General features: G+C 41.5%; 47 non-coding genes and 49 pseudogenes across 47 annotated transcripts; all 96 read right to left on the reverse strand.

The window, feature by feature from the left end:
• Positions 1 to 21: 21 nt before the first annotated feature.
• Positions 22 to 140, reverse strand: LOC134895770 (5S ribosomal RNA; annotated as a pseudogene).
• Positions 141 to 247: 107 nt separating this feature from the next.
• Positions 248 to 366, reverse strand: LOC135063059 (5S ribosomal RNA). Its single transcript, XR_010249399.1, has one exon. It is a non-coding gene; the product is annotated as a 5S ribosomal RNA (ribosomal RNA).
• A 107-nt stretch (positions 367 to 473) lies between these two features.
• On the reverse strand, positions 474 to 592 carry LOC134896985 (5S ribosomal RNA; annotated as a pseudogene).
• Positions 593 to 698: 106 nt separating this feature from the next.
• Positions 699 to 816, reverse strand: LOC134895523 (5S ribosomal RNA; annotated as a pseudogene).
• Positions 817 to 923: 107 nt separating this feature from the next.
• On the reverse strand, positions 924 to 1,042 carry LOC135070801 (5S ribosomal RNA). Its single transcript, XR_010256953.1, has one exon. It is a non-coding gene; the product is annotated as a 5S ribosomal RNA (ribosomal RNA).
• Positions 1,043 to 1,149: 107 nt separating this feature from the next.
• LOC135067336 (5S ribosomal RNA) lies at positions 1,150 to 1,268 on the reverse strand. Its single transcript, XR_010253555.1, has one exon. It is a non-coding gene; the product is annotated as a 5S ribosomal RNA (ribosomal RNA).
• Positions 1,269 to 1,375: 107 nt separating this feature from the next.
• On the reverse strand, positions 1,376 to 1,494 carry LOC134890300 (5S ribosomal RNA; annotated as a pseudogene).
• A 107-nt stretch (positions 1,495 to 1,601) lies between these two features.
• LOC135066751 (5S ribosomal RNA) lies at positions 1,602 to 1,720 on the reverse strand. The gene has a single exon (XR_010252992.1). It is a non-coding gene; the product is annotated as a 5S ribosomal RNA (ribosomal RNA).
• Positions 1,721 to 1,827: 107 nt separating this feature from the next.
• Positions 1,828 to 1,946, reverse strand: LOC134893979 (5S ribosomal RNA; annotated as a pseudogene).
• A 107-nt stretch (positions 1,947 to 2,053) lies between these two features.
• On the reverse strand, positions 2,054 to 2,173 carry LOC134894317 (5S ribosomal RNA; annotated as a pseudogene).
• Positions 2,174 to 2,280: 107 nt separating this feature from the next.
• LOC135070367 (5S ribosomal RNA) lies at positions 2,281 to 2,399 on the reverse strand. The gene has a single exon (XR_010256535.1). It is a non-coding gene; the product is annotated as a 5S ribosomal RNA (ribosomal RNA).
• A 107-nt stretch (positions 2,400 to 2,506) lies between these two features.
• On the reverse strand, positions 2,507 to 2,625 carry LOC134892250 (5S ribosomal RNA; annotated as a pseudogene).
• A 107-nt stretch (positions 2,626 to 2,732) lies between these two features.
• On the reverse strand, positions 2,733 to 2,851 carry LOC134890301 (5S ribosomal RNA; annotated as a pseudogene).
• Positions 2,852 to 2,958: 107 nt separating this feature from the next.
• On the reverse strand, positions 2,959 to 3,077 carry LOC135059334 (5S ribosomal RNA). Its single transcript, XR_010245740.1, has one exon. It is a non-coding gene; the product is annotated as a 5S ribosomal RNA (ribosomal RNA).
• A 107-nt stretch (positions 3,078 to 3,184) lies between these two features.
• Positions 3,185 to 3,303, reverse strand: LOC135059160 (5S ribosomal RNA). The gene has a single exon (XR_010245574.1). It is a non-coding gene; the product is annotated as a 5S ribosomal RNA (ribosomal RNA).
• A 107-nt stretch (positions 3,304 to 3,410) lies between these two features.
• On the reverse strand, positions 3,411 to 3,529 carry LOC134894185 (5S ribosomal RNA; annotated as a pseudogene).
• Positions 3,530 to 3,636: 107 nt separating this feature from the next.
• Positions 3,637 to 3,755, reverse strand: LOC134893074 (5S ribosomal RNA; annotated as a pseudogene).
• A 108-nt stretch (positions 3,756 to 3,863) lies between these two features.
• LOC134889146 (5S ribosomal RNA) lies at positions 3,864 to 3,982 on the reverse strand (annotated as a pseudogene).
• Positions 3,983 to 4,089: 107 nt separating this feature from the next.
• LOC134888792 (5S ribosomal RNA) lies at positions 4,090 to 4,208 on the reverse strand (annotated as a pseudogene).
• Positions 4,209 to 4,315: 107 nt separating this feature from the next.
• LOC134888267 (5S ribosomal RNA) lies at positions 4,316 to 4,434 on the reverse strand (annotated as a pseudogene).
• Positions 4,435 to 4,541: 107 nt separating this feature from the next.
• LOC134891056 (5S ribosomal RNA) lies at positions 4,542 to 4,660 on the reverse strand (annotated as a pseudogene).
• Positions 4,661 to 4,767: 107 nt separating this feature from the next.
• Positions 4,768 to 4,886, reverse strand: LOC135060657 (5S ribosomal RNA). Its single transcript, XR_010247050.1, has one exon. It is a non-coding gene; the product is annotated as a 5S ribosomal RNA (ribosomal RNA).
• Positions 4,887 to 4,993: 107 nt separating this feature from the next.
• LOC134893899 (5S ribosomal RNA) lies at positions 4,994 to 5,112 on the reverse strand (annotated as a pseudogene).
• A 107-nt stretch (positions 5,113 to 5,219) lies between these two features.
• Positions 5,220 to 5,338, reverse strand: LOC134902130 (5S ribosomal RNA). The gene has a single exon (XR_010175604.1). It is a non-coding gene; the product is annotated as a 5S ribosomal RNA (ribosomal RNA).
• A 107-nt stretch (positions 5,339 to 5,445) lies between these two features.
• On the reverse strand, positions 5,446 to 5,564 carry LOC134894609 (5S ribosomal RNA; annotated as a pseudogene).
• Positions 5,565 to 5,671: 107 nt separating this feature from the next.
• Positions 5,672 to 5,789, reverse strand: LOC134895525 (5S ribosomal RNA; annotated as a pseudogene).
• A 107-nt stretch (positions 5,790 to 5,896) lies between these two features.
• On the reverse strand, positions 5,897 to 6,015 carry LOC135068729 (5S ribosomal RNA). Its single transcript, XR_010254922.1, has one exon. It is a non-coding gene; the product is annotated as a 5S ribosomal RNA (ribosomal RNA).
• Positions 6,016 to 6,122: 107 nt separating this feature from the next.
• On the reverse strand, positions 6,123 to 6,241 carry LOC135067154 (5S ribosomal RNA). Its single transcript, XR_010253378.1, has one exon. It is a non-coding gene; the product is annotated as a 5S ribosomal RNA (ribosomal RNA).
• A 107-nt stretch (positions 6,242 to 6,348) lies between these two features.
• On the reverse strand, positions 6,349 to 6,467 carry LOC134886835 (5S ribosomal RNA). Its single transcript, XR_010170910.1, has one exon. It is a non-coding gene; the product is annotated as a 5S ribosomal RNA (ribosomal RNA).
• A 107-nt stretch (positions 6,468 to 6,574) lies between these two features.
• LOC134886836 (5S ribosomal RNA) lies at positions 6,575 to 6,693 on the reverse strand. Its single transcript, XR_010170911.1, has one exon. It is a non-coding gene; the product is annotated as a 5S ribosomal RNA (ribosomal RNA).
• Positions 6,694 to 6,800: 107 nt separating this feature from the next.
• Positions 6,801 to 6,919, reverse strand: LOC134886837 (5S ribosomal RNA). Its single transcript, XR_010170914.1, has one exon. It is a non-coding gene; the product is annotated as a 5S ribosomal RNA (ribosomal RNA).
• Positions 6,920 to 7,026: 107 nt separating this feature from the next.
• LOC135066383 (5S ribosomal RNA) lies at positions 7,027 to 7,145 on the reverse strand. Its single transcript, XR_010252630.1, has one exon. It is a non-coding gene; the product is annotated as a 5S ribosomal RNA (ribosomal RNA).
• Positions 7,146 to 7,252: 107 nt separating this feature from the next.
• Positions 7,253 to 7,371, reverse strand: LOC134891611 (5S ribosomal RNA; annotated as a pseudogene).
• A 107-nt stretch (positions 7,372 to 7,478) lies between these two features.
• Positions 7,479 to 7,598, reverse strand: LOC134893428 (5S ribosomal RNA; annotated as a pseudogene).
• Positions 7,599 to 7,705: 107 nt separating this feature from the next.
• On the reverse strand, positions 7,706 to 7,824 carry LOC135065906 (5S ribosomal RNA). The gene has a single exon (XR_010252174.1). It is a non-coding gene; the product is annotated as a 5S ribosomal RNA (ribosomal RNA).
• A 107-nt stretch (positions 7,825 to 7,931) lies between these two features.
• Positions 7,932 to 8,050, reverse strand: LOC134893900 (5S ribosomal RNA; annotated as a pseudogene).
• Positions 8,051 to 8,157: 107 nt separating this feature from the next.
• LOC134902132 (5S ribosomal RNA) lies at positions 8,158 to 8,276 on the reverse strand. The gene has a single exon (XR_010175605.1). It is a non-coding gene; the product is annotated as a 5S ribosomal RNA (ribosomal RNA).
• Positions 8,277 to 8,383: 107 nt separating this feature from the next.
• LOC134894610 (5S ribosomal RNA) lies at positions 8,384 to 8,502 on the reverse strand (annotated as a pseudogene).
• A 107-nt stretch (positions 8,503 to 8,609) lies between these two features.
• LOC134895526 (5S ribosomal RNA) lies at positions 8,610 to 8,727 on the reverse strand (annotated as a pseudogene).
• A 107-nt stretch (positions 8,728 to 8,834) lies between these two features.
• On the reverse strand, positions 8,835 to 8,953 carry LOC135068730 (5S ribosomal RNA). Its single transcript, XR_010254923.1, has one exon. It is a non-coding gene; the product is annotated as a 5S ribosomal RNA (ribosomal RNA).
• Positions 8,954 to 9,060: 107 nt separating this feature from the next.
• Positions 9,061 to 9,179, reverse strand: LOC135067155 (5S ribosomal RNA). The gene has a single exon (XR_010253379.1). It is a non-coding gene; the product is annotated as a 5S ribosomal RNA (ribosomal RNA).
• A 107-nt stretch (positions 9,180 to 9,286) lies between these two features.
• LOC134886838 (5S ribosomal RNA) lies at positions 9,287 to 9,405 on the reverse strand. The gene has a single exon (XR_010170915.1). It is a non-coding gene; the product is annotated as a 5S ribosomal RNA (ribosomal RNA).
• Positions 9,406 to 9,512: 107 nt separating this feature from the next.
• LOC134886839 (5S ribosomal RNA) lies at positions 9,513 to 9,631 on the reverse strand. Its single transcript, XR_010170916.1, has one exon. It is a non-coding gene; the product is annotated as a 5S ribosomal RNA (ribosomal RNA).
• Positions 9,632 to 9,738: 107 nt separating this feature from the next.
• On the reverse strand, positions 9,739 to 9,857 carry LOC134886840 (5S ribosomal RNA). Its single transcript, XR_010170917.1, has one exon. It is a non-coding gene; the product is annotated as a 5S ribosomal RNA (ribosomal RNA).
• A 107-nt stretch (positions 9,858 to 9,964) lies between these two features.
• On the reverse strand, positions 9,965 to 10,083 carry LOC135066384 (5S ribosomal RNA). The gene has a single exon (XR_010252631.1). It is a non-coding gene; the product is annotated as a 5S ribosomal RNA (ribosomal RNA).
• A 107-nt stretch (positions 10,084 to 10,190) lies between these two features.
• LOC134891612 (5S ribosomal RNA) lies at positions 10,191 to 10,309 on the reverse strand (annotated as a pseudogene).
• A 107-nt stretch (positions 10,310 to 10,416) lies between these two features.
• Positions 10,417 to 10,536, reverse strand: LOC134893430 (5S ribosomal RNA; annotated as a pseudogene).
• Positions 10,537 to 10,643: 107 nt separating this feature from the next.
• LOC135065908 (5S ribosomal RNA) lies at positions 10,644 to 10,762 on the reverse strand. The gene has a single exon (XR_010252175.1). It is a non-coding gene; the product is annotated as a 5S ribosomal RNA (ribosomal RNA).
• A 107-nt stretch (positions 10,763 to 10,869) lies between these two features.
• LOC134891303 (5S ribosomal RNA) lies at positions 10,870 to 10,988 on the reverse strand (annotated as a pseudogene).
• Positions 10,989 to 11,095: 107 nt separating this feature from the next.
• LOC134885367 (5S ribosomal RNA) lies at positions 11,096 to 11,214 on the reverse strand. Its single transcript, XR_010169482.1, has one exon. It is a non-coding gene; the product is annotated as a 5S ribosomal RNA (ribosomal RNA).
• A 107-nt stretch (positions 11,215 to 11,321) lies between these two features.
• On the reverse strand, positions 11,322 to 11,440 carry LOC135066538 (5S ribosomal RNA). Its single transcript, XR_010252785.1, has one exon. It is a non-coding gene; the product is annotated as a 5S ribosomal RNA (ribosomal RNA).
• A 107-nt stretch (positions 11,441 to 11,547) lies between these two features.
• On the reverse strand, positions 11,548 to 11,666 carry LOC134895392 (5S ribosomal RNA; annotated as a pseudogene).
• A 107-nt stretch (positions 11,667 to 11,773) lies between these two features.
• On the reverse strand, positions 11,774 to 11,892 carry LOC135059335 (5S ribosomal RNA). The gene has a single exon (XR_010245741.1). It is a non-coding gene; the product is annotated as a 5S ribosomal RNA (ribosomal RNA).
• Positions 11,893 to 11,999: 107 nt separating this feature from the next.
• Positions 12,000 to 12,118, reverse strand: LOC134895003 (5S ribosomal RNA; annotated as a pseudogene).
• Positions 12,119 to 12,225: 107 nt separating this feature from the next.
• LOC135069596 (5S ribosomal RNA) lies at positions 12,226 to 12,344 on the reverse strand. Its single transcript, XR_010255775.1, has one exon. It is a non-coding gene; the product is annotated as a 5S ribosomal RNA (ribosomal RNA).
• Positions 12,345 to 12,451: 107 nt separating this feature from the next.
• LOC134894186 (5S ribosomal RNA) lies at positions 12,452 to 12,570 on the reverse strand (annotated as a pseudogene).
• Positions 12,571 to 12,677: 107 nt separating this feature from the next.
• On the reverse strand, positions 12,678 to 12,796 carry LOC134889536 (5S ribosomal RNA; annotated as a pseudogene).
• A 108-nt stretch (positions 12,797 to 12,904) lies between these two features.
• LOC134890565 (5S ribosomal RNA) lies at positions 12,905 to 13,023 on the reverse strand (annotated as a pseudogene).
• Positions 13,024 to 13,130: 107 nt separating this feature from the next.
• LOC135069550 (5S ribosomal RNA) lies at positions 13,131 to 13,249 on the reverse strand. The gene has a single exon (XR_010255730.1). It is a non-coding gene; the product is annotated as a 5S ribosomal RNA (ribosomal RNA).
• A 107-nt stretch (positions 13,250 to 13,356) lies between these two features.
• On the reverse strand, positions 13,357 to 13,475 carry LOC134891613 (5S ribosomal RNA; annotated as a pseudogene).
• Positions 13,476 to 13,582: 107 nt separating this feature from the next.
• Positions 13,583 to 13,702, reverse strand: LOC134895001 (5S ribosomal RNA; annotated as a pseudogene).
• Positions 13,703 to 13,809: 107 nt separating this feature from the next.
• LOC135065910 (5S ribosomal RNA) lies at positions 13,810 to 13,928 on the reverse strand. The gene has a single exon (XR_010252177.1). It is a non-coding gene; the product is annotated as a 5S ribosomal RNA (ribosomal RNA).
• A 107-nt stretch (positions 13,929 to 14,035) lies between these two features.
• Positions 14,036 to 14,154, reverse strand: LOC134891304 (5S ribosomal RNA; annotated as a pseudogene).
• A 107-nt stretch (positions 14,155 to 14,261) lies between these two features.
• LOC135066539 (5S ribosomal RNA) lies at positions 14,262 to 14,380 on the reverse strand. Its single transcript, XR_010252786.1, has one exon. It is a non-coding gene; the product is annotated as a 5S ribosomal RNA (ribosomal RNA).
• Positions 14,381 to 14,487: 107 nt separating this feature from the next.
• On the reverse strand, positions 14,488 to 14,606 carry LOC134895394 (5S ribosomal RNA; annotated as a pseudogene).
• A 107-nt stretch (positions 14,607 to 14,713) lies between these two features.
• Positions 14,714 to 14,832, reverse strand: LOC135059336 (5S ribosomal RNA). Its single transcript, XR_010245742.1, has one exon. It is a non-coding gene; the product is annotated as a 5S ribosomal RNA (ribosomal RNA).
• Positions 14,833 to 14,939: 107 nt separating this feature from the next.
• Positions 14,940 to 15,058, reverse strand: LOC134895004 (5S ribosomal RNA; annotated as a pseudogene).
• Positions 15,059 to 15,165: 107 nt separating this feature from the next.
• LOC135069597 (5S ribosomal RNA) lies at positions 15,166 to 15,284 on the reverse strand. Its single transcript, XR_010255776.1, has one exon. It is a non-coding gene; the product is annotated as a 5S ribosomal RNA (ribosomal RNA).
• Positions 15,285 to 15,391: 107 nt separating this feature from the next.
• LOC134894187 (5S ribosomal RNA) lies at positions 15,392 to 15,510 on the reverse strand (annotated as a pseudogene).
• A 107-nt stretch (positions 15,511 to 15,617) lies between these two features.
• Positions 15,618 to 15,736, reverse strand: LOC134889537 (5S ribosomal RNA; annotated as a pseudogene).
• Positions 15,737 to 15,844: 108 nt separating this feature from the next.
• On the reverse strand, positions 15,845 to 15,963 carry LOC134890567 (5S ribosomal RNA; annotated as a pseudogene).
• Positions 15,964 to 16,070: 107 nt separating this feature from the next.
• Positions 16,071 to 16,189, reverse strand: LOC135069551 (5S ribosomal RNA). The gene has a single exon (XR_010255731.1). It is a non-coding gene; the product is annotated as a 5S ribosomal RNA (ribosomal RNA).
• Positions 16,190 to 16,296: 107 nt separating this feature from the next.
• LOC134891614 (5S ribosomal RNA) lies at positions 16,297 to 16,415 on the reverse strand (annotated as a pseudogene).
• A 107-nt stretch (positions 16,416 to 16,522) lies between these two features.
• Positions 16,523 to 16,642, reverse strand: LOC134895002 (5S ribosomal RNA; annotated as a pseudogene).
• Positions 16,643 to 16,749: 107 nt separating this feature from the next.
• On the reverse strand, positions 16,750 to 16,868 carry LOC135065911 (5S ribosomal RNA). The gene has a single exon (XR_010252178.1). It is a non-coding gene; the product is annotated as a 5S ribosomal RNA (ribosomal RNA).
• Positions 16,869 to 16,975: 107 nt separating this feature from the next.
• Positions 16,976 to 17,094, reverse strand: LOC134891305 (5S ribosomal RNA; annotated as a pseudogene).
• A 107-nt stretch (positions 17,095 to 17,201) lies between these two features.
• Positions 17,202 to 17,320, reverse strand: LOC135068414 (5S ribosomal RNA). The gene has a single exon (XR_010254617.1). It is a non-coding gene; the product is annotated as a 5S ribosomal RNA (ribosomal RNA).
• A 107-nt stretch (positions 17,321 to 17,427) lies between these two features.
• Positions 17,428 to 17,546, reverse strand: LOC135066541 (5S ribosomal RNA). The gene has a single exon (XR_010252787.1). It is a non-coding gene; the product is annotated as a 5S ribosomal RNA (ribosomal RNA).
• Positions 17,547 to 17,653: 107 nt separating this feature from the next.
• Positions 17,654 to 17,772, reverse strand: LOC134895395 (5S ribosomal RNA; annotated as a pseudogene).
• Positions 17,773 to 17,879: 107 nt separating this feature from the next.
• On the reverse strand, positions 17,880 to 17,998 carry LOC135059337 (5S ribosomal RNA). The gene has a single exon (XR_010245743.1). It is a non-coding gene; the product is annotated as a 5S ribosomal RNA (ribosomal RNA).
• A 107-nt stretch (positions 17,999 to 18,105) lies between these two features.
• On the reverse strand, positions 18,106 to 18,224 carry LOC135060212 (5S ribosomal RNA). The gene has a single exon (XR_010246605.1). It is a non-coding gene; the product is annotated as a 5S ribosomal RNA (ribosomal RNA).
• A 107-nt stretch (positions 18,225 to 18,331) lies between these two features.
• Positions 18,332 to 18,450, reverse strand: LOC134896133 (5S ribosomal RNA; annotated as a pseudogene).
• A 107-nt stretch (positions 18,451 to 18,557) lies between these two features.
• On the reverse strand, positions 18,558 to 18,676 carry LOC134893402 (5S ribosomal RNA; annotated as a pseudogene).
• A 107-nt stretch (positions 18,677 to 18,783) lies between these two features.
• Positions 18,784 to 18,902, reverse strand: LOC135063911 (5S ribosomal RNA). The gene has a single exon (XR_010250231.1). It is a non-coding gene; the product is annotated as a 5S ribosomal RNA (ribosomal RNA).
• A 107-nt stretch (positions 18,903 to 19,009) lies between these two features.
• Positions 19,010 to 19,128, reverse strand: LOC134894956 (5S ribosomal RNA; annotated as a pseudogene).
• A 107-nt stretch (positions 19,129 to 19,235) lies between these two features.
• Positions 19,236 to 19,354, reverse strand: LOC135058531 (5S ribosomal RNA). The gene has a single exon (XR_010244958.1). It is a non-coding gene; the product is annotated as a 5S ribosomal RNA (ribosomal RNA).
• A 107-nt stretch (positions 19,355 to 19,461) lies between these two features.
• Positions 19,462 to 19,580, reverse strand: LOC134890591 (5S ribosomal RNA; annotated as a pseudogene).
• A 107-nt stretch (positions 19,581 to 19,687) lies between these two features.
• On the reverse strand, positions 19,688 to 19,806 carry LOC134888064 (5S ribosomal RNA; annotated as a pseudogene).
• A 107-nt stretch (positions 19,807 to 19,913) lies between these two features.
• On the reverse strand, positions 19,914 to 20,032 carry LOC135062668 (5S ribosomal RNA). Its single transcript, XR_010249015.1, has one exon. It is a non-coding gene; the product is annotated as a 5S ribosomal RNA (ribosomal RNA).
• Positions 20,033 to 20,139: 107 nt separating this feature from the next.
• On the reverse strand, positions 20,140 to 20,258 carry LOC135058560 (5S ribosomal RNA). Its single transcript, XR_010244987.1, has one exon. It is a non-coding gene; the product is annotated as a 5S ribosomal RNA (ribosomal RNA).
• A 107-nt stretch (positions 20,259 to 20,365) lies between these two features.
• On the reverse strand, positions 20,366 to 20,484 carry LOC134892699 (5S ribosomal RNA; annotated as a pseudogene).
• A 107-nt stretch (positions 20,485 to 20,591) lies between these two features.
• Positions 20,592 to 20,710, reverse strand: LOC134891105 (5S ribosomal RNA; annotated as a pseudogene).
• Positions 20,711 to 20,817: 107 nt separating this feature from the next.
• LOC135065685 (5S ribosomal RNA) lies at positions 20,818 to 20,936 on the reverse strand. The gene has a single exon (XR_010251959.1). It is a non-coding gene; the product is annotated as a 5S ribosomal RNA (ribosomal RNA).
• A 107-nt stretch (positions 20,937 to 21,043) lies between these two features.
• Positions 21,044 to 21,162, reverse strand: LOC135070124 (5S ribosomal RNA). The gene has a single exon (XR_010256297.1). It is a non-coding gene; the product is annotated as a 5S ribosomal RNA (ribosomal RNA).
• A 107-nt stretch (positions 21,163 to 21,269) lies between these two features.
• Positions 21,270 to 21,388, reverse strand: LOC135062122 (5S ribosomal RNA). Its single transcript, XR_010248480.1, has one exon. It is a non-coding gene; the product is annotated as a 5S ribosomal RNA (ribosomal RNA).
• Positions 21,389 to 21,495: 107 nt separating this feature from the next.
• LOC134901594 (5S ribosomal RNA) lies at positions 21,496 to 21,614 on the reverse strand. Its single transcript, XR_010175080.1, has one exon. It is a non-coding gene; the product is annotated as a 5S ribosomal RNA (ribosomal RNA).
• Between the last annotated feature and the right edge of the window lie 89 nt (positions 21,615 to 21,703).

The raw sequence follows: 21,703 nt of genomic DNA on the forward strand, positions 1-21,703 counted from the left end.
ACGGTGTTGGCAGTATAAAAATATCTACAGCACCTTGTATTCCCAGGTGGTGTCCCATCCAAGTACTAACCAGGCATAACACTGCTTAGCTTCCAAGATCAGATGAGATTGGACGTATCCACTGTGGTGTGGCTGTAGATGAGCTTTGTGGTTTCTGTTAGAACTTTTCTACTTCTAACTACTGGTTCATAAATGAATACGTTTGAAAATGGAATGCATCAACAGAACGGTGTTGGCAGTATAAAAATATCTACAGCACCTTGTATTCCCAGGTGGTCTCCCATCCAAGTACTAACCAGGCCCAACACTGCTTAGCTTCCAAGATCAGATGAGATTGGGCGTATCTAGTGTGGTGTGGCTGTAGATAAGCTTTGTGGTTTCTGTTAGAACTTTTCTACTTCTAACTACTGGTTCATAAATGAATACGTTTGAAAATGGAATGCATCAACAGAACGGTGTTGGCAGTATAAAACTATCTACAGCACCTTGTATTCCTAGGTGGTCTCCCCTCCAAGTACTAACCAGGCCCAACACGGCTTATCTTCCAAGATCAGATGAGTTTGGATGTATTCAGTCTGGTGTGGCTGTATATGAGCTGTGTGGTTTCTGTTAGAACTTTTCTACTTCTAACTACTGGTTCATAAATGAATACGTTTTAAAAGGAATGCATCAACAGAACGGTGTTGGCAGTATAAAAATATCTACAGCACCTTGTATTCCCAGGTGGTCTCCCATCCAAGTACTAACCAGGCCCAATACTGCTTAGCTTCCAAGATCAGATGAGATAAACGTATCCAGTGTGGTGTGGCTGTAGATGAGCTTTGTGATTTCTGTTAGAACTTTTCTACTTCTAACTACTGGTTCATAAATGAATACGTTTGAAAATGGAATGCATCAACAGAACGGTGTTGGCAGTATAAAAATATCTACAGCACCTTGTATTCCCAGGTGGTCTCCCATCCAAGTACTAACCAGCCCCAACACTGCTTAGCTTCCAAGATCAGATGAGATTGGGCGTATCCAGTGTGGTGTGACTGTAGATGAGCTTTGTGGTTTCTGTTAGAACTTTTCTACTTCTAACTACTGGTTCATAAATGAATACATTTGAAAATGGAATGCATCAACAGAACGGTGTTGGCAGTATAAAAATATCTACAGCACCTTGTATTCCCAGGTGGTCTCCCATCCAAGTACTAACCAGGCCCAACACTGCTTAGCTTCCAAGATCAGATGAGATTGGGCGTATCCAGTGTGGTGTGGCTGTAGATGAGCTTTGTGGTTTCTGTTAGAACTTTTCTACTTCTAACTACTGGTTCATAAATGAATACGTTTGAAAATGGAATGCATCAACAGAACGGTGTTGGCAGTATAAAAATATCTACAGCACCTTGTATTCCCAGGTGGTGTCCCATCCAAGTACTAACCAGGCATAACACTGCTTAGCTTCCAAGATCAGATGAGATTGGGCGTATCCAGTGTGATGTGGCTGTAGATGAGCTTTGTGGTTTCTGTTAGAACTTTTCTAATTCTAACTACTGGTTCATAAATGAATACGTTTGAAAATGGAATGCATCAACAGAACGGTGTTGGCAGTATAAAAATATCTACAGCACCTTGTGTTCCCAGGTGGTCTCCCATACAAGTACTAACAAGGCCCAACACTGCTTAGCTTCCAAGATTAGATGAGATTGGGCGTATCCAGTGTGGTGTGGCTGTAGATGAGCTTTGTGGTTTCTGTTAGAACTTTTCTACTTCTAACTACTGGTTCATAAATGAATACGTTTGAAAATGGAATGCATCAACAGAACGGTGTTGGCAGTATAAAAATATCTACAGCACCTTGTATTCCCAGGTGGTCTCCCATCCAGGTACTAACCAAGAACAACACTGATTAGCTTCCGAGATCAGATGAGATTGGGCGTATCCAGTGTGGTGTGGCTGTAGATGACCTTTGTAGTTTCTGTTAGAACTTTTCTACTTCTAACTACTGGTTCATAAATGAAAACGTTTGAAAATGGAATGCATCAACAGAACGGTGTTGGCAGTATAAAAATATCTACAGCACCTTGTATTCCCAGGTGGTCTCCCTTCCAAAGTACTAACCAGGCACAACACTGCTTAGCTTCCAAGATCAGATGAGATTGGGCGTATCCAGTGTGGTGTGGCTATAGATGAGCTTTGTGGTTTCTGTTAGAGCTTTTCTACTTCTAACTACTGGTTCATAAATGAATACGTTTGAAAATGGAATGCATCAACAGAACGGTGTTGGCAGTATAAAAATATCTACAGCACCTTGTATTCCCAGGTGGTCTCCCATCCAAGTACTAACCAGGCTCAACACTGCTTAGCTTCCAAGATCAGATGAGATTGGGCGTATCCAGTGTGGTGTTGCTGTAGATGAGCTTTGTGGTTTCTGTTAGAACTTTTCTACTTCTAACTACTGGTTCATAAATGAATACGTTTGAAAATGGAATGCATCAACAGAACGGTGTTGGCAGTATAAAAATATCTACAGCACCTTGTATACCCAGGTGGTCTCCCATCCAAGTACTAACCAGGCCCAACACTGCTTAGCTTCCAAGATTAGATGAGATTGGGCATATCCAGTATGGTGTGGCTGTAGATGAGCTTTGTGGTTTCTGTTAGAACTTTTCTACTTCTAACTACTGGTTCATAAATGAATACGTTTGAAAATGGAATGCATCAACAGAACGGTGTTGGCAGTATAAAAATATCTACAGCACCTTGTATTCCCAGGTGGTGTCCCATCCAAGTACTAACCAGGCATAACACTGCTTAGCTTCCAAGATCAGATGAGATTGGGCGTATCCAGTGTGATGTGGCTGTAGATGAGCTTTGTGGTTTCTGTTAGAACTTTTCTAATTCTAACTACTGGTTCATAAATGAATACGTTTGAAAATGGAATGCATCAACAGAACGGTGTTGGCAGTATAAAAATATCTACAGCACCTTGTATTCCCAGGTGGTCTCCCATCCAAGTACTAACCAGGCCCAACACTGCTTAGCTTCCAAGATCAGATGAGATTGGGCGTATCCAGTATGGTGTGGCTGTAGATGAGCTTTGTGGTTTCTGTTAGAACTTTTCTACTTCTAACTACTGGTTCATAAATTAATACGTTTGAAAATGGATTGCATCAACAGAACGGTGTTGGCAGTATAAAAATATCTACAGCACCTTGTATTCCCAGGTGGTCTCCCATCCAAGTACTAACCAGGCCCAACACTGCTTAGCTTCCGAGATCAGATGAGATTGGGCGTTTCCAGTGTGGTGTGGCTGTAGATAAGCTTTGCGGTTTCTGTTAGAACTTTTCTACTTCTAACTACTGGTTCATAAATGAATACGTTTTAAAAAGGAATGCATCAACAGAACAGTGTTGGCAGTATAAAAATATCTACAGCACCTTGTATTCCTAGGTGGTCTCCCCTCCAAGTACTAACCAGGCCCAACACGGCTTAGCTTCCAAGATCAGATGAGTTTGGGTGTATCCAGTCTGGTGTGGCTGTAGATGAGCTGTGTGGTTTTTGTTAGAACTTTTCTACGTCTAACTACTGGTTCATAAATGAATACGTTTTAAAAAGGAATGCATCAACAGAACGGTGTTGGCAGTATAAAAATATCTACAGCACCTTGTATTCCCAGGTGGTCTCCCATCCAAGTACTAACCAGGAACAACACTGCTTAGCTTCCAACATCAGATGAGATTGGGCGTATCCAGTGTGGTGTGGCTGTAGATGAGCTTTGGGGTTTCTGTTAGAACTTTTCTACTTCTAACTACTGGTTCATAAATGAATACTTTTGAAAAATGGAATGCATCAACAGAACGGTGTTGGCAGTATAAAAATATCTACAGCACCTTGTATTCCCAGGTGGTCTCCCTTTCAAGTACTAACCAGGCCCAACAATGCTTAGCTTCCAAGATCAGATGAGATTGGGCGTATCCAGAGTGGTGTGGCTGTAGATGAGCTTTGTGGTTTCTGTTAGAACTTTTCTACTTCTAACTACTGGTTCATACATGAATACGTTTGAAAATGGAATGCATCAAAAGAACGGTGTTGGCAGTATAAAAATATCTACAGCACCTTGTATTCCCAGGTGGTCTGCCATCCAAGTACTAACCAGGCCCAACATTGCTTAGCTTCCAAGATCAGATGAGATTGGGCGTATCCAGTGTGATGTGGCTGTAGATGAGCTTTGTGGTTTATGTTAGAACTTTTCTACTTCTAACTACTGGTTCATAAATTAATACGTTTGAAAATGGAATGCATCAACAGAACGGTGTTGGCAGTATAAAAATATCTACAGCACCTTGTATTCCCAGGTGGTCTCCCATCCAGGTACTAACCAGGAACAACACTGCTTAGCTTCCAAGATCAGATGAGATTGGGCGTATCCAGTGTGGTGTGGCTGTAGATGAGCTTAGTGGTTTCTGTTAGAACTTTTCTACTTCTAACTACTGGTTTATAAATGAATACATTTGAAAATGGAATGCATCAACAGTACGGTGTTGGCAGTATAAAAATATCTACAGCACCTTGTATTCCCAGGTGGTCTCCCATCCAAGTACTAACCAGGCCCAACACTGCTTAGCTTCCAAGATCAGATGAAATTAGGCATATCCAGTCTGGTGTGGCTGTAGATGAGCTTTGTGGTTTCTGTTAGAACTTTTCTACTTCTAACTACTGGTTCATAAATGAATACGTTTGAAAATGGAATGCATCAACAGAACGGTGTTGGCAGTATAAAAATATCTACAGCACCTTGTATTCCCAGGTGGTCTCCCAATCAAGTACTAACCAGGCCCAACACTGCTTAGCTTCCAAGATCAGATGAGATTGGGCGCATCCAGTGTGGTGTGGCTGTAGATGAGCTTTGTGGTTTCTGTTAGAACTTTTTTACTTCTAACTACTGGTTCATAAATGAATACGTTTGAAAATGGAATGCATCAACAGAACGGTGTTGGCAGTATAAAAATATCTACAGCACCTTGTATTCCCAGGTGGTGTCCCATCCAAGTACTAACCAGGCATAACACTGCTTAGCTTCCAAGATCAGATGAGATTGGACGTATCCAGTGTGGTGTGGCTGTAGATGAGCTTTGTGGTTTCTGTTAGAACTTTTCTACTTCTAACTACTGGTTCATAAATGAATACGTTTGAAAATGGAATGCATCAACAGAACGGTGTTGGCAGTATAAAAATATCTACAGCACCTTGTATTCCCAGGTGGTCTCCCATCCAAGTACTAACCAGGCCCAACACTGCTTAGCTTCCAAGATCAGATGAGATTGGGCGTATCCAGTGTGGTGTGGCTGTAAATAAGCTTTGTGGTTTCTGTTAGAACTTTTCTACTTCTAACTACTGGTTCATAAATGAATACGTTTGAAAATGGAATGCATCAACAGAACGGTGTTGGCAGTATAAAACTATCTACAGCACCTTGTATTCCTAGGTGGTCTCCCCTCCAAGTACTAACCAGGCCCAACACGGCTTATCTTCCAAGATCAGATGAGTTTGGGTGTATTCAGTCTGGTGTGGCTGTAGATGAGCTGTGTGGTTTCTGTTAGAACTTTTCTACTTCTAACTACTGGTTCATAAATGAATATGTTTTAAAAAGGAATGCATCAACAGAACGGTGTTGGCAGTATAAAAATATCTACAGCACCTTGTATTCCCAGGTGGTCTCCCATCCAAGTACTAACCAGGCCCAATACTGCTTAGCTTCCAAGATCAGATGAGATAAACGTATCCAGTGTGGTGTGGCTGTAGATGAGCTTTGTGATTTCTGTTAGAACTTTTCTACTTCTAACTACTGGTTCATAAATGAATACATTTGAAAATGGAATGCATCAACAGAACGGTGTTGGCAGTATAAAAATATCTACAGCACCTTGTATTCCCAGGTGGTCTCCCATCCAAGTACTAACCAGGACCAACACTGCTTTGCTTCCAAGATCAGATGAGATTGGGCGTATCCAGTGTGGTGTGGCTGTAGATGAGCTTTGTGGTTTCTGTTAGAACTTTTCTACTTCTAACTACTGGTTCATAAATGAATACGTTTGAAAATGGAATGCATCAACAGAACGGTGTTGGCAGTATAAAAATATCTACAGCACCTTGTATTCCCAGGTGGTCTCCCATTCAAGTACTAACCAGGCCCAACAGTGCTTAGCTTCCAAGATCAGATGAGATTGGGCGTATCCAGTGTGGTGTGGCTGTAGATGAGCTTTGTGGTTTCTGTTAGAACTTTTCTACTTCTAACTACTGGTTCATAAATGAATACGTTTGAAAATGGAATGCATCAAAAGAACGGTGTTGGCAGTATAAAAATATCTACAGCACCTTGTATTCCCAGGTGGTCTGCCATCCAAGTACTAACCAGGCCCAACATTGCTTAGCTTCCAAGTTCACATGAGATTGGGCGTATCCAGTGTGGTGTGGCTGTAGATGAGCTTTGTGGTTTCTGTTAGAACTTTTCTACTTCTAACTACTGGTTCATAAATGAATACATTTGAAAATGGAATGCATCAACAGAACGGTGTTGGCAGTATAAAAGTATCTACAGCACCTTGTATTCCCAGGTGGTCTGCCATCCAAGTACTAACCAGGCCCAACATTGCTTAGCTTCCAAGTTCACATGAGATTGGGCGTATCCAGTGTGGTGTGGCTGTAGATGAGCTTTGTGGTTTCTGTTAGAACTTTTCTACTTCTAACTACTGGTTCATAAATGAATACATTTGAAAATGGAATGCATCAACAGAACGGTGTTGGCAGTATAAAAATATCTACAGCACCTTGTATTCCCAGGTGGTCTGCCATCCAAGTACTAACCAGGCCCAACATTGCTTAGCTTCCAAGTTCACATGAGATTGGGCGTATCCAGTGTGGTGTGGCTGTAGATGAGCTTTGTGGTTTCTGTTAGAACTTTTCTACTTCTAACTACTGGTTCATAAATGAATACATTTGAAAATGGAATGCATCAACAGAACGGTGTTGGCAGTATAAAAATATCTACAGCACCTTGTGTTCCCAGGTGGTCTCCCATCCAAGTACTAACAAGGCCCAACACTGCTTAGCTTCCAAGATTAGATGAGATTGGGCGTATCCAGTGTGGTGTGGCTGTAGTTGACCTTTGTGGTTTCTGTTAGAACTTTTCTACTTCTAACTACTGGTTCATAAATGAATACGTTTGAAAATGGAATGCATCAACAGAACGGTGTTGGCAGTATAAAAATATCTACAGCACCTTGTATTCCCAGGTGGTCTCCCATCCAGGTACTAACCAAGAACAACACTGCTTAGCTTCCGAGATCAGATGAGATTGGGCGTATCCAGTGTGGTGTGGCTGTAGATGACCTTTGTAGTTTCTGTTAGAACTTTTCTACTTCTAACTACTGGTTCATAAATGAAAACGTTTGAAAATGGAATGCATCAACAGAACGGTGTTGGCAGTATAAAAATATCTACAGCACCTTGTATTCCCAGGTGGTCTCCCTTCCAAAGTACTAACCAGGCACAACACTGCTTAGCTTCCAAGATCAGATGAGATTGGGCGTATCCAGTGTGGTGTGGCTGTAGATGAGCTTTGTGGTTTCTGTTAGAGCTTTTCTACTTCTAACTACTGGTTCATAAATGAATACGTTTGAAAATGGAATGCATCAACAGAACGGTGTTGGCAGTATAAAAATATCTACAGCACCTTGTATTCCCAGGTGGTCTCCCATCCAAGTACTAACCAGGCTCAACACTGCTTAGCTTCCAAGATCAGATGAGATTGGGCGTATCCAGTGTGGTGTGGCTGTAGATGAGCTTTGTGGTTTCTGTTAGAACTTTTCTACTTCTAACTACTGGTTCATAAATGAATACGTTTGAAAATGGAATGCATCAACAGAACGGTGTTGGCAGTATAAAAATATCTACAGCACCTTGTATTCCCAGGTGGTGTCCCATCCAAGTACTAACCAGGCATAACACTGCTTAGCTTCCAAGATCAGATGAGATTGGACGTATCCAGTGTGGTGTGGCTGTAGATGAGCTTTGTGGTTTCTGTTAGAACTTTTCTACTTCTAACTACTGGTTCATAAATGAATACGTTTGAAAATGGAATGCATCAACAGAACGGTGTTGGCAGTATAAAAATATCTACAGCACCTTGTATTCCCAGGTGGTCTCCCATCCAAGTACTAACCAGGCCCAACACTGCTTAGCTTCCAAGATCAGATGAGATTGGGCGTATCCAGTGTGGTGTGGCTGTAAATAAGCTTTGTGGTTTCTGTTAGAACTTTTCTACTTCTAACTACTGGTTCATAAATGAATACGTTTGAAAATGGAATGCATCAACAGAACGGTGTTGGCAGTATAAAACTATCTACAGCACCTTGTATTCCTAGGTGGTCTCCCCTCCAAGTACTAACCAGGCCCAACACGGCTTATCTTCCAAGATCAGATGAGTTTGGGTGTATTCAGTCTGGTGTGGCTGTAGATGAGCTGTGTGGTTTCTGTTAGAACTTTTCTACTTCTAACTACTGGTTCATAAATGAATACGTTTTAAAAAGGAATGCATCAACAGAACGGTGTTGGCAGTATAAAAATATCTACAGCACCTTGTATTCCCAGGTGGTCTCCCATCCAAGTACTAACCAGGCCCAATACTGCTTAGCTTCCAAGATCAGATGAGATAAACGTATCCAGTGTGGTGTGGCTGTAGATGAGCTTTGTGATTTCTGTTAGAACTTTTCTACTTCTAACTACTGGTTCATAAATGAATACATTTGAAAATGGAATGCATCAACAGAACGGTGTTGGCAGTATAAAAATATCTACAGCACCTTGTATTCCCAGGTGGTCTCCCATCCAAGTACTAACCAGGACCAACACTGCTTTGCTTCCAAGATCAGATGAGATTGGGCGTATCCAGTGTGGTGTGGCTGTAGATGAGCTTTGTGGTTTCTGTTAGAACTTTTCTACTTCTAACTACTGGTTCATAAATGAATACGTTTGAAAATGGAATGCATCAACAGAACGGTGTTGGCAGTATAAAAATATCTACAGCACCTTGTATTCCCAGGTGGTCTCCCATTCAAGTACTAACCAGGCCCAACAGTGCTTAGCTTCCAAGATCAGATGAGATTGGGCGTATCCAGTGTGGTGTGGCTGTAGATGAGCTTTGTGGTTTCTGTTAGAACTTTTCTACTTCTAACTACTGGTTCATAAATGAATACGTTTGAAAATGGAATGCATCAAAAGAACGGTGTTGGCAGTATAAAAATATCTACAGCACCTTGTATTCCCAGGTGGTCTGCCATCCAAGTACTAACCAGGCCCAACATTGCTTAGCTTCCAAGTTCACATGAGATTGGGCGTATCCAGTGTGGTGTGGCTGTAGATGAGCTTTGTGGTTTCTGTTAGAACTTTTCTACTTCTAACTACTGGTTCATAAATGAATACATTTGAAAATGGAATGCATCAACAGAACGGTGTTGGCAGTATAAAAGTATCTACAGCACCTTGTATTCCCAGGTGGTCTGCCATCCAAGTACTAACCAGGCCCAACATTGCTTAGCTTCCAAGTTCACATGAGATTGGGCGTATCCAGTGTGGTGTGGCTGTAGATGAGCTTTGTGGTTTCTGTTAGAACTTTTCTACTTCTAACTACTGGTTCATAAATGAATACATTTGAAAATGGAATGCATCAACAGAACGGTGTTGGCAGTATAAAAATATCTACAGCACCTTGTATTCCCAGGTGGTCTGCCATCCAAGTACTAACCAGGCCCAACATTGCTTAGCTTCCAAGTTCACATGAGATTGGGCGTATCCAGTGTGGTGTGGCTGTAGATGAGCTTTGTGGTTTCTGTTAGAACTTTTCTACTTCTAACTACTGGTTCATAAATGAATACATTTGAAAATGGAATGCATCAACAGAACGGTGTTGGCAGTATAAAAATATCTACAGCACCTTGTGTTCCCAGGTGGTCTCCCATCCAAGTACTAACAAGGCCCAACACTGCTTAGCTTCCAAGATTAGATGAGATTGGGCGTATCCAGTGTGGTGTGGCTGTAGTTGACCTTTGTGGTTTCTGTTAGAACTTTTCTACTTCTAACTACTGGTTCATAAATGAATACGTTTGAAAATGGAATGCATCAACAGAACGGTGTTGGCAGTATAAAAATATCTACAGCACCTTGTATTCCCAGGTGGTCTCCCATCCAGGTACTAACCAAGAACAACACTGCTTAGCTTCCGAGATCAGATGAGATTGGGCGTATCCAGTGTGGTGTGGCTGTAGATGACCTTTGTAGTTTCTGTTAGAACTTTTCTACTTCTAACTACTGGTTCATAAATGAAAACGTTTGAAAATGGAATGCATCAACAGAACGGTGTTGGCAGTATAAAAATATCTACAGCACCTTGTATTCCCAGGTGGTCTCCCTTCCAAAGTACTAACCAGGCACAACACTGCTTAGCTTCCAAGATCAGATGAGATTGGGCGTATCCAGTGTGGTGTGGCTGTAGATGAGCTTTGTGGTTTCTGTTAGAGCTTTTCTACTTCTAACTACTGGTTCATAAATGAATACGTTTGAAAATGGAATGCATCAACAGAACGGTGTTGGCAGTATAAAAATATCTACAGCACCTTGTATTCCCAGGTGGTCTCCCATCCAAGTACTAACCAGGCTCAACACTGCTTAGCTTCCAAGATCAGATGAGATTGGGCGTATCCAGTGTGGTGTGGCTGTAGATGAGCTTTGTGGTTTCTGTTAGAACTTTTCTACTTCTAACTACTGGTTCATAAATGAATACGTTTGAAAATGGAATGCATCAACAGAACGGTGTTGGCAGTATAAAAATATCTACAGCACCTTGTATTCCCAGGTGGTGTCCCATCCAAGTACTAACCAGGCATAACACTGCTTAGCTTCCAAGATCAGATGAGATTGGGCGTATCCAGTGTGGTGTGGCTGTAGATGAGCTTTGTGGTTTCTGTTAGAACTTTTCTAATTCTAACTACTGGTTCATAAATGAATACGTTTGAAAATGGAATGCATCAACAGAACAGTGTTGGCAGTATAAAAATATCTACAGCACCTTGTATTCCCAGGTGGTCTCCCATCCAAGTACTAACCAGGCCCAACACTGCTTAGCTTCCAAGATCAGATGAGATTGGGCATATCCAGTGTGGTGTGTCTGTAGACGAGCTTTGTGGTTTCTGTTAGAACTTTTCTACTTCTAACTACTGGTTCATAAATGAATACATTTGAAAATGGAATGCATCAACAGTACGGTGTTGGCAGTATAAAAATATCTACAGCACCTTGTATTCCAAGGTGGTCTCCCATCCAAGTACTAACCAGGCCCAACACTGCTTAGCTTCCAAGATCAGATGAGATTGGGCGTATCCAGTATGGTGTGGCTGTAGATGAGCTTTGTGGTTTCTGTTAGAACTTTTCTACTTCTAACTACTGGTTCATAAATTAATACGTTTGAAAATGGATTGCATCAACAGAACGGTGTTGGCAGTATAAAAATATCTACAGCACCTTGTATTCCCAGGTGATCTCCTATCCAAATACTAACCAGGCCCAACACTGCTTAGCTTCCAAGATCAGATGAGGTTGGGCGTATCCAGTCTGGTGTGGCTGTAGATGAGCTTTGTGGTTTCTGTTAGAACTTTTCTACTTCTAACGACTGGTTCATAAATGAATACGTTTTAAAATGGAATGCATCAACAGAACGGTGTTGGCAGTATAAAAATATCTACAGCACCTTGTATTCCCAGGTGGTCTCCCATCCAAGTACTAACCAGGCCCAACACTGCTTAGCTTCCAAGATCAGATGAGATTGGGCGTATCCAGTATGGTGTGGCTGTAGATGAGCTTTGTGGTTTCTGTTAGAACTTTTCTACTTCTAACTACTGGTTCATAAATTAATACGTTTGAAAATGGATTGCATCAACAGAACGGTGTTGGCAGTATAAAAATATCTACAGCACCTTGTATTCCCAGGTGATCTCCTATCCAAATACTAACCAGGCCCAACACTGCTTAGCTTCCAAGATCAGATGAGTTTGGGCGTATCCAGTCTGGTGTGGCTGTAGATGAGCTTTGTGGTTTCTGTTAGAACTTTTCTACTTCTAACTACTGGTTCATAAATGAATACGTTTTAAAATGGAATGCATCAACAGAACGGTGTTGGCAGTATAAAAATATCTACAGCACCTTGTATTCCCAGGTGGTCTCCCATCCAAGTACTAACTAGGCCCAACACTGCTTAGCTTCCGAGATCAGATGAGATTTGGCGTTTCCAGTGTGGTGTGGCTGTAGATAAGCTTTGTGGTTTCTGTTAGAACTTTTCAACTTCTAACTACTGGTTCATAAATGAATACGTTTTAAAAAGGAATGCATCAACAGAACAGTGTTGGCAGTATAAAAATATCTACAGCACCTTGTATTCCTAGGTGGTCTCCCCTCCAAGTACTAACCAGGCCCAACACGGCTTAGCTTCCAAGATCAGATGAGTTTGGGTGTATCCAGTCTGGTGTGGCTGTAGATGAGCTGTGTGGTTTTTGTTAGAACTTTTCTACGTCTAACTACTGGTTCATAAATGAATACGTTTTAAAAAGGAATGCATCAACAGAACGGTGTTGGCAGTATAAAAATATCTACAGCACCTTGTATTCCCAGGTGGTCTCCCATCCAAGTACTAACCAGGCACAACACTGCTTAGCTTCCAACATCAGATGAGATTGGGCGTATCCAGTGTGGTGTGGCTGTAGATGAGCTTTGTGGTTTCTGTTAGAACTTTTCTACTTCTAACTACTGGTTCATAAATGAATACGTTTGAAAAATGGAATGCATCAACAGAACGGTGTTGGCAGTATAAAAATATCTACAGCACCTTGTATTCCCAGGTGGTCTCCCTTTCAAGTACTAACCAGGCCCAACAATGCTTAGCTTCCAAGATCAGATGAGATTGGGCGTATCCAGTGTGGTGTGGCTGTAAACGAGCTTTGTGGTTTCTGTTAGAACTTTTCTACTTCTAACTACTGGTTTATAAATGATTACATTTGAAAATGGAATGCATCAACAGTACGGTGTTGGCAGTATAAAAATATCTACAGCACCTTGTATTCCCAGGTGGTCTCCCATCCAAGTACTAACCAGGCCCAACACTGCTTAGTTTCCAAGATCAGATGAGATTGGGCGTATCCAGTATGGTGTGGCTGTAGATGAGCTTTGTGGTTTCTGTTAGAACTTTTCTACTTCTAACTACTGGTTCATAAATGAATACGTTTGAAAATGGAATGCATCAACAGAACGGTGTTGGCAGTATAAAAATATCTACAGCACCTTGTATTCCCAGGTGGTCTCCCATCCAGGTACTAACCAAGAACAACACTGCTTAGCTTCCGAGATCAGATGAGATTGGGCGTATCCAGTGTGGTGTGGCTGTAGATGACCTTTGTAGTTTCTGTTAGAACTTTTCTACTTCTAACTACTGGTTCATAAATAAAAACGTTTGAAAATGGAATGCATCAACAGAACGGTGTTGGCAGTATAAAAATATCTACAGCACCTTGTATTCCCAGGTGGTCTCCCTTCCAAAGTACTAACCAGGCACAACACTGCTTAGCTTCCAAGATCAGATGAGATTGGGCGTATCCAGTGTGGTGTGGCAGTAGATGAGCTTTGTGGTTTCTGTTAGAGCTTTTCTACTTCTAACTACTGGTTCATAAATGAATACGTTTGAAAATGGAATGCATCAACAGAACGGTGTTGGCAGTATAAAAATATCTACAGCACCTTGTATTCCCAGGTGGTCTCCCATCCAAGTACTAACCAGGCTCAACACTGCTTAGCTTCCAAGATCAGATGAGATTGGGCGTATCCAGTGTGGTGTGGCTGTAGATGAGCTTTGTGGTTTCTGTTAGAACTTTTCTACTTCTAACTACTGGTTCATAAATGAATACGTTTGAAAATGGAATGCATCAACAGAACGGTGTTGGCAGTATAAAAATATCTACAGCACCTTGTATTCCCAGGTGGTGTCCCATCCAAGTACTAACCAGGCATAACACTGCTTAGCTTCCAAGATCAGATGAGATTGGGCGTATCCAGTGTGGTGTGGCTGTAGATGAGCTTTGTGGTTTCTGTTAGAACTTTTCTAATTCTAACTACTGGTTCATAAATGAATACGTTTGAAAATGGAATGCATCAACAGAACAGTGTTGGCAGTATAAAAATATCTACAGCACCTTGTATTCCAAGGTGGTCTCCCATCCAAGTACTAACCAGGCCCAACACTGCTTAGCTTCCAAGATCAGATGAGATTGGGCGTATCCAGTATGGTGTGGCTGTAGATGAGCTTTGTGGTTTCTGTTAGAACTTTTCTACTTCTAACTACTGGTTCATAAATTAATACGTTTGAAAATGGATTGCATCAACAGAACGGTGTTGGCAGTATAAAAATATCTACAGCACCTTGTATTCCCAGGTGATCTCCTATCCAAATACTAACCAGGCCCAACACTGCTTAGCTTCCAAGATCAGATGAGGTTGGGCGTATCCAGTCTGGTGTGGCTGTAGATGAGCTTTGTGGTTTCTGTTAGAACTTTTCTACTTCTAACTACTGGTTCATAAATGAATACGTTTTAAAATGGAATGCATCAACAGAACGGTGTTGGCAGTATAAAAATATCTACAGCACCTTGTATTCCCAGGTGGTCTCCCATCCAAGTACTAACCAGGCCCAACACTGCTTAGCTTCCAAGATCAGATGAGATTGGGCGTATCCAGTATGGTGTGGCTGTAGATGAGCTTTGTGGTTTCTGTTAGAACTTTTCTACTTCTAACTACTGGTTCATAAATTAATACGTTTGAAAATGGATTGCATCAACAGAACGGTGTTGGCAGTATAAAAATATCTACAGCACCTTGTATTCCCAGGTGATCTCCTATCCAAATACTAACCAGGCCCAACACTGCTTAGCTTCCAAGATCAGATGAGTTTGGGCGTATCCAGTCTGGTGTGGCTGTAGATGAGCTTTGTGGTTTCTGTTAGAACTTTTCTACTTCTAACTACTGGTTCATAAATGAATACGTTTTAAAATGGAATGCATCAACAGAACGGTGTTGGCAGTATAAAAATATCTACAGCACCTTGTATTCCCAGGTGGTCTCCCATCCAAGTACTAACTAGGCCCAACACTGCTTAGCTTCCGAGATCAGATGAGATTTGGCGTTTCCAGTGTGGTGTGGCTGTAGATAAGCTTTGTGGTTTCTGTTAGAACTTTTCAACTTCTAACTATTGGTTCATAAATGAATACGTTTTAAAAAGGAATGCATCAACAGAACAGTGTTGGCAGTATAAAAATATCTACAGCACCTTGTATTCCTAGGTGGTCTCCCCTCCAAGTACTAACCAGGCCCAACACGGCTTAGCTTCCAAGATCAGATGAGTTTGGGTGTATCCAGTCTGGTGTGGCTGTAGATGAGCTGTGTGGTTTTTGTTAGAACTTTTCTACGTCTAACTACTGGTTCATAAATGAATACGTTTTAAAAAGGAATGCATCAACAGAACGGTGTTGGCAGTATAAAAATATCTACAGCACCTTGTATTCCCAGGTGGTCTCCCATCCAAGTACTAACCAGGCACAACACTGCTTAGCTTCCAACATCAGATGAGATTGGGCGTATCCAGTGTGGTGTGGCTGTAGATGAGCTTTGTGGTTTCTGTTAGAACTTTTCTACTTCTAACTACTGGTTCATAAATGAATACGTTTGAAAAATGGAATGCATCAACAGAACGGTGTTGGCAGTATAAAAATATCTACAGCACCTTGTATTCCCAGGTGGTCTCCCTTTCAAGTACTAACCAGGCCCAACAATGCTTAGCTTCCAAGATCAGATGAGATTGGGCGTATCCAGTGTGGTGTGGCTGTAAACGAGCTTTGTGGTTTCTGTTAGAACTTTTCTACTTCTAACTACTGGTTTATAAATGATTACATTTGAAAATGGAATGCATCAACAGTACGGTGTTGGCAGTATAAAAATATCTACAGCACCTTGTATTCCCAGGTGGTCTCCCATCCAAGTACTAACCAGGCCCAACACTGCTTAGTTTCCAAGATCAGATGAGATTGGGCGTATCCAGTATGGTGTGGCTGTAGATGAGCTTTGTGGTTTCTGTTAGAACTTTTCTACTTCTAACTACTGGTTCATAAATGAATACGTTTGAAAATGGAATGCATCAACAGAACGGTGTTGGCAGTATAAAAATATCTACAGCACCTTGTATTCCCAGGTGGTCTCCCATCCAGGTACTAACCAAGAACAACACTGCTTAGCTTCCGAGATCAGATGAGATTGGGCGTATCCAGTGTGGTGTGGCTGTAGATGACCTTTGTAGTTTCTGTTAGAACTTTTCTACTTCTAACTACTGGTTCATAAATAAAAACGTTTGAAAATGGAATGCATCAACAGAACGGTGTTGGCAGTATAAAAATATCTACAGCACCTTGTATTCCCAGGTGGTCTCCCTTCCAAAGTACTAACCAGGCACAACACTGCTTAGCTTCCAAGATCAGATGAGATTGGGCGTATCCAGTGTGGTGTGGCAGTAGATGAGCTTTGTGGTTTCTGTTAGAGCTTTTCTACTTCTAACTACTGGTTCATAAATGAATACGTTTGAAAATGGAATGCATCAACAGAACGGTGTTGGCAGTATAAAAATATCTACAGCACCTTGTATTCCCAGGTGGTCTCCCATCCAAGTACTAACCAGGCTCAACACTGCTTAGCTTCCAAGATCAGATGAGATTGGGCGTATCCAGTGTGGTGTGGCTGTAGATGAGTTTTGTGGTTTCTGTTAGAACTTTTCTACTTCTAACTACTGGTTCATAAATGAATACGTTTGAAAATGGAATGCATCAACAGAACGGTGTTGGCAGTATAAAAATATCTACAGCACCTTGTATTCCCAGGTGGTGTCCCATCCAAGTACTAACCAGGCATAACACTGCTTAGCTTCCAAGATCAGATGAGATTGGGCGTATCCAGTGTGGTGTGGCTGTAGATGAGCTTTGTGGTTTCTGTTAGAACTTTTCTAATTCTAACTACTGGTTCATAAATGAATACGTTTGAAAATGGAATGCATCAACAGAACGGTGTTGGCAGTATAAAAATATCTACAGCACCTTGTATTCCCAGGTGGTCTCCCATCCAAGTACTAACCAGGCCCAACACTGCTTAGCTTCCAAGATCAGATGAGATTGGGCGTATCCAGTGTGGTGTGTCTGTAGACGAGCTTTGTGGTTTCTGTTAGAACTTTTCTACTTCTAACTACTGGTTCATAAATGAATACATTTGAAAATGGAATGCATCAACAGTACGGTGTTGGCAGTATAAAAATATCTACAGCACCTTGTATTCCAAGGTGGTCTCCCATCCAAGTACTAACCAGGCCCAACACTGCTTAGCTTCCAAGATCAGATGAGATTGGGCGTATCCAGTATGGTGTGGCTGTAGATGAGCTTTGCGGTTTCTGTTAGAACTTTTCTACTTCTAACTACTGGTTCATAAATTAATACGTTTGAAAATGGATTGCATCAACAGAACGGTGTTGGCAGTATAAAAATATCTACAGCACCTTGTATTCCCAGGTGATCTCCTATCCAAATACTAACCAGGCCCAACACTGCTTAGCTTCCAAGATCAGATGAGGTTGGGCGTATCCAGTCTGGTGTGGCTGTAGATGAGCTTTGTGGTTTCTGTTAGATCTTTTCTACTTCTAACTACTGGTTCATAAATGAATACGTTTTAAAATGGAATGCATCAACAGAACGGTGTTGGCAGTATAAAAATATCTACAGCACCTTGTATTCCCAGGTGGTCTCCCATCCAAGTACTAACCAGGCCCAACACTGCTTAGCTTCCAAGATCAGATGAGATTGGGCGTATCCAGTATGGTGTGGCTGTAGATGAGCTTTGTGGTTTCTGTTAGAACTTTTCTACTTCTAACTACTGGTTCATAAATTAATACGTTTGAAAATGGATTGCATCAACAGAACGGTGTTGGCAGTATAAAAATATCTACAGCACCTTGTATTCCCAGGTGGTCTCCCATCCAAGTACTAACTAGGCCCAACACTGCTTAGCTTCCGAGATCAGATGAGATTGGGCGTTTCCAGTGTGGTGTGGCTGTAGATAAACTTTGTGGTTTCTGTTAGAACTTTTCTACTTCTAACTACTGGTTCATAAATGAATACGTTTTAAAAAGGAATGCATCAACAGAACAGTGTTGGCAGTATAAAAATATCTACAGCACATTGTATTCCTAGGTGGTCTCCCCTCCAAGTACTAACCAGGCCCAACACGGCTTAGCTTCCAAGATCAGATGAGTTTGGGTGTATCCAGTCTGGTGTGGCTGTAGATGAGCTGTGTGGTTTTTGTTAGAACTTTTCTTCGTCTAACTACTGGTTCATAAATGAATACGTTTTAAAAAGGAATGCATCAACAGAACGGTGTTGGCAGTATAAAAATATCTACAGCACCTTGTATACCCAGGTGGTCTCCCATCCAAGTACTAACCAGGCACAACACTGCTTAGCTTCCAACATCAGATGAGATTGGGCGTATCCAGTGTGGTGTGGCTGTAGATGAGCTTTGTGGTTTCTGTTAGAACTTTTCTACTTCTAACTACTGGTTCATAAATGAATACGTTTGAAAATGGAATGCATCAACAGAACGGTGTTGGCAGTATAAAAATATCTACAGCACCTTGTATTCCCAGGTGGTCTCCCATCCAAGTACTAACCAGGCCCAACACTACTTAGCTTCCAAGATCAGATGAGATTGGGCGTCTCCAGTGTGGTGTGGCTGTAGATTAGTTTTGTGGTTTCTGTTAGATCTTTTCTACTTCTAACTACTGGTTCATAAATGAATACGTTTTAAAATGGAATGCATCAACAGAACGGTGTTGGCAGTATAAAAATATCTACAGCACCTTGTATTCCCTGGTGGTCTCCCATCCAAGTGCTAACCAGGCCCAACTCTGCTAAGCTTCCAAGATCAGATGAGATTGGGCGTATCCAGTGTGGTGTGGCTGTAAATGAGCTTTGTGGTTTCTGTTAGAACTTTTCTACTTCTAACTACTGGTTCATAAATGAATACGTTTGAAAATGGAATGCATCAACAGAACGGTGTTGGCAGTATAAAAATATCTACAGCACCTTGTATTCCCAGGTGGTCTCCCATCCAAGTACTAACCAGGCCCAACACTGCTTAGCTTCCAAAATCAGATGAGATTGGGTGTATCCAGTGTGGTGTGGCTGTAGATGACCTTTGTGGTTTCTGTTAGAACTTTTCTACTACTAACTACTGGTTCATAAATGAATACGTTTGAAAATGGAATGCATCAACAGAACGGTGTTGGCAGTATAAAAATATCTACAGCACCTTGTAATCCCAGGTGGTCTCCCATCCAAGTACTAACCAGGCCCAACACTGCTTAGCTTCCAAGATCAGATGAGATTGTGCATATTCAGTGTGGTGTGGCTGTAGATGAGCTTTGTGGTTTCTGTTAGAACTTTTCTACTTCTAACTACTGGTTCATAAATGAATACGTTTGAAAATGGAATGCATCAACAGAACGGTGTTGGCAGTATAAAAATATCTACAGCACCTTGTATTCTCAGGTGGTCTCCCATCCAAGTACTAACCAGGCCCAACACTGCTTAGCTTCCAAGATCAGATGATATTGGGCGTATCCAGTGTAGTGTGGCTGTAGATGAGCTTTGTGGTTTCTGTTAGAACTTTTCTACTTCTAACTACTGGTTCATAAATGAGTACGTTTGAAAATGGAATGCATCAATAGAACGGTGTTGGCAGTATAAAAATATCTACAGCACCTTGTATTCCCAGGTGGTCTCCCATCCAAGTACTAACCAGGCCCAACACTGCTTAGCTTCCAAGATCAGAGGAGATTGGGCGTATCCAGTGTGGTGTGGCTGTAGATGAGCATTGTGGTTTCTCTTAGAACTTTTCTACTTCTAACTACTGGTTCATAAATGAATACGTTTGAAAATGGAATGCATCAACAGAACGGTGTTGGCAGTATAAAAATATCTACAGCACCTTGTATTCCCAGGTGGTCTCCCATCCAAGTACTAACCAGGCCCAACACTGCTTAGCTTTCAAGTTCAGATGAGATTGGGCGTATCCAGTGTGGTGTGGCTGTAGATGAGCGTTGTGGTTTCTGTTAGAACTTTTTTACTTCTAACTACTGGTTCATAAATGAATACGTTTGAAAATGGAATGCATCAACAGAACGGTGTTGTCAGTATAAAAATATCTACAGCACCTTCTATTCCCAGGTGGTCTCCCATCCAAGTACTAACCAGGCCCAACACTGCTTAGCTTCCAAGATCAGATGAGATTAGGCATATCCAGTCTGGTGTGACTGTAGATGAGCTTTGTGGTTTCTGTTAGAACTTTTCTACTTCTAACTACTGGTTCATAAATGAATAGGTTTGAAAATGGAATGCATCAACAGAACGGTGTTGGCAGTATAAAAATATCTACAGCACCTTGTATTCCCAGGTGGTCTCCCATCCAGGTACTAAAAAGGCACAACACTGCTTAGCTTCCAAGATCAGATGAGATTGGGCGTATCCAGTGTGGTGTGCCTGTAGTTGACCTTTGTGGTTTCTGTTAGAACTTTTCTACTTCTAACTACTGGTTCATAAATGAAAACGTTTGAAAATGGAATGCATCAACAGAACGGTGTTGGCAGTATAAAAATATCTACAGCACCTTGTATTCCCAGGTGGTCTCCCATCCAAGTACGAACCAGGCCCAACACTGCTTAGCTTCCAAGATCAGATGAGATTGGGCGTATCCAGTGTGGTGTGGCTGTAGACGAGCATTGAGGTTTCTGTTAGAACTTTTCTACTTCTAACTACTGGTTCATAAATGAATACGTTTGAAAATGGAATGCATCAACAGAACGGTGTTGGCAGTATAAAAATATCTACAGCACCTTGTATTCCCAGGTGGTCTCCCATCCAAGTACTAACCAGGCCCAACACTGCTTAGCTTCCAAGATCAGATGAGATTGGGCATATCCAGTGCGGTTTGGATGTAGATGAGCTTTGTGGTTTCTGTTAGAACTTTTCTACTTCTAACTACTGGTTCATAAATGAATACGTTTGAAAATGGAATGCATCAACAGAACGGTGTTGGCAGTATAAAAATATCTACAGCACCTTGTATTCCCAGGTGGTCTCCCATCCAAGTACTAACCAGACCCAACACTGCTTAGCTTCCAAGATCAGATGAGATTGGGCGTATCCAGTGTGGTGTGGCTGTAGATGAGCTTTGTGATTTCTGTTTGAACTTTTCTACTTCTAACTACTGGTTCATAAATGAATACGTTTGAAAATGGAATGCATCAACAGAACGGTGTTGGCAGTAAAAAAATATCTACAGCACCTTGTATTCCCAGGTGGTCTCCCATCCAAGTACTAACCAGGCCCAACACTGCTTAACTTCCAAGATCAGATGAGATTGGGCGTATCCAGTGTAGTGTGGCTGTAGATGAGCTTTGTGGTTTCTGTTAGAACTTTTCTACTTCTAACTACTGGTTCATAAATGAATACGTTTGAAAATGGAATGCATCAACAGAACG

This window comes from Pseudophryne corroboree, chromosome 3 (genome assembly GCF_028390025.1).
Source record: "Pseudophryne corroboree isolate aPseCor3 chromosome 3, aPseCor3.hap2, whole genome shotgun sequence".
Lineage (NCBI taxonomy): Eukaryota > Metazoa > Chordata > Amphibia > Anura > Myobatrachidae > Pseudophryne > Pseudophryne corroboree.